Genomic DNA, 3093 nt, shown 5'->3' with positions numbered 1-3093 from the left:
AGTGGAGGAATGTGCGGAATCCAACAGGACTTCACATGTCCTGCTGCATGTTCAGAATGTGCCCGGCAGGAATTTGAATATGGGGTATTTTCTAGGCGCCATTATTGGTTTTGGGGCACGACGTCGATTTTTCTTTTGGCGAATAAATTGCTGTCCGAACGACGATGATGGGCCGGCAGCTATCAGATCGAGCAGCTTCGTTTCTTTTTTCCTAATTAACGTATTCCTGGTACTATCGGGTTCGATATCGGGTGACGGATGAACGGAACACGCGGTCGCCATTAAGCGCCGGACTGCGACACGATCTCTCGGTAGCAGGACACTTAGCAGGAATCGCAGGACCGGACCCCCTAATGGCTTATTCACGTAGACCAATTAGACGAGTCCATTTAGGAGAGCCAGTGGGCGATATTGTCTCTGTCTCGCGTAATTAAGAAAACATCGAGAGTGGATGTCCCCATTTACCTCTCGCACGGTACCGGCCCCATTATCTGCTGCATGGGATTAGGAAAATCCTGCTACACGTTTTGGAGTATCGGCATTTTTCCTTCCATTAACCCCACAGACTGTCTATGAGCCAGAAGACAGTTTACAAGTAGACAAGTCACTGGCAGGAGCAATTGAAGACTCTAAGTTCTCTAATTTCGAGCAAAATCGGTCTGGCAAGTTGAGAATTTTCTTGGCGTCCAAACTGAAATTTTCATTTTTTGCTCCGCGCCCTCGCTTTTTTAATTTCCCAATGAGACTTAGAGCTTTCAATTGGGCTTTATCTCCAAATGCTCATTTTATTCTCCTACATTCGTATAAAATTTCATTTTAAATCTCAAAAGTTTGTCTTGAAGATCGCAACAAACATTATTTCAGTTTTTCACCTTCCCATCTTCCATTTGGAAATGTTTACTTTGGAATTGAACTTTGAAGTTTTAGCTCAAAATTCCATCCCGAATTTTCTATATAGCTTCTCACGTTTTTCCACAAACATTGACAGAAAAAACCGCTGAACAAAATAAATGAAACTTTCATCAATTCCAACAACAAAGTTATGCTTCAAACTTCAAAACTTTTGTTGAATTTTTGTACATATTTTTAATATACAGGGTGATCCCGAAAAATCAACATGTTGGTCATTTTTGCAACTTCATAGTCGACTTCAGAGCAAAATTCAACAAACAAAATTGGACTAAAAGTGACCCAAACCAGACCTGCTGTGGAAATCTGAAATTTTGGAAGACTTTTTGTCTGAAGAACTCAAGAATTTGTGTTTTATATCTGGTTTTGACATCTGGAATTGCTACCTTTGAACTGAAAAATTTAAGCAAAAGCTCTAAAATTGAGCTTTCTCAGAGTTCAGTTCGAAGTTTCTTTTAATTTCAACTCCAAATCAACAATTACATCTTGGGTTTCAGTAATTTATTGTCTTTATTTATCAATTTGTATTGTTTAGTATTGTACATTTGTATGTATGCTTGTATGTACGCCAAGGCTTAAAGCAGCAACAACGCTACACATAAAAACTGATGATGGTGGAAAAATACACCGAAACGTATTTTAATTGATAAGTAAAGACAATAAATGACCGAATCCCAGGAATTAATTTTTGATTTGGAATTGAAACTCAGTCAGGAAAGTATATACAATTTAATTTCAACTTTTAAAGTTAGACTCAACTTAAGCTCAACTTTCGAGTTGAAAAGTCGAAATTTTGAAACTATAATTGAGACACCGACATTGCAACTTCAAATTGACTCAAAATTTGGACTTTAACCTGAAAGTTTTCAGTCTATAGAAATATATATCAACCGTTGACGAAAATTAAATTTCTCATTTCAAACTGGCAACTTTAATTTTTTCAAATTTGGATTTCATTGTTTTCCCTGCTCTTTCGTACGCTTCTCGTGCTGAAATTTCAACTTCTAAACCCAAGTTTCGGACAAAATCGCTAAAATCCATGTTCCCAGTTGAACTTCGAAGCTTGGAGTTTCCGACTCTCAAACAGTGCTTGAATGTTAGCAGTTTGAAATGCAACTTTGTGATTTTAGTAAGATTTTGCGATTTTCAGCTGGAAATGTTCCCTCCCAACTGCCAATCCTGATTTAAAGGTCGCAATCGGGCTTGATCTAACGGGCTTCGAACTGAAATGCTGACTTTTTCTTCCACAACATAAATTTCGATTAAAACTTCAACATTTTATCAGAATCTGTTCAGTGCAGCCTCAAATTTCTTGCTCCGACTATTCAAAACGCTGAGACTTCATTCACCTTCGAGAACAAAATTTTGTGTTCAAGAGAGATCCAATTCTCTTATTTTACTCGAGACTACAATCAGTTTTTCAGCAGCTTTTTGAAAATGTGCAACAACGTGTAAAGGAGACACTCAAAACTGCAAAGTTTTAAAGTCAGAATTCGGATTTTTAGCTGAAAGTTTCAGCTTCAAACTCAAAGAATCCACTTCCATTTCAGCACATTGTTCAAGTTGCTATAGTTTATAGTGTTATCATTATCAAGAGTTGCACTGACCTGTAGCAATTAGCACTCACTTTCTCATTCATCTTCTACTCCTTAACCCCATAAAAATTCCAAATAAATGGAAGCTTTTGAATGCAGCCTCATTTCAGCTTCGAGAGCAAAACTTTCTGGTGCCCACAACTTCAATTTGGAAAGCAATATGTGCTTCAGTTTTTTGCTTAAAAACCCGACTTGATAGTTCACTTTCAGTTAAAGATGTCGACTTAATTCTGAATTTTTTATCAGCAACTTTACTGTGGATCCTTTCACTGCAATGTGCAAAATATGCAAGAAACTTCGAGGAAAAGCCTTGACTGGAAAATTCCATTCAAAACTTAAAGGTCGATCTCAGAGCGTCTTCTTGGCTTTTAAACCATCATCCAAATGCCAATTTCTATCTCGAAATACGAAATTTCACAGGTTAATTAAATGCTTTATTCAGATCCTACTGACTGCGCCAGTTTTTCTTTTCCGGAAAAATATTGCTACTTTAAGTGAAAAATGCACAATGCATCTACTGTTAGAGTCTAGAGGTGCTACATCTAGACATCTTGCAGGCCTTTATGTGATTCAATAGCTAAACGTCAGT

The sequence above is a fragment of the Dendroctonus ponderosae genome, unplaced genomic scaffold (genome assembly GCF_020466585.1).
Source record: "Dendroctonus ponderosae isolate FM_Combo_2020 unplaced genomic scaffold, Dpon_F_20191213v2 Dpon_F_20191213_11, whole genome shotgun sequence".
Taxonomy (NCBI): Eukaryota; Metazoa; Arthropoda; class Insecta; order Coleoptera; family Curculionidae; genus Dendroctonus; species Dendroctonus ponderosae.
This window is presented reverse-complemented; position numbering follows the sequence as displayed.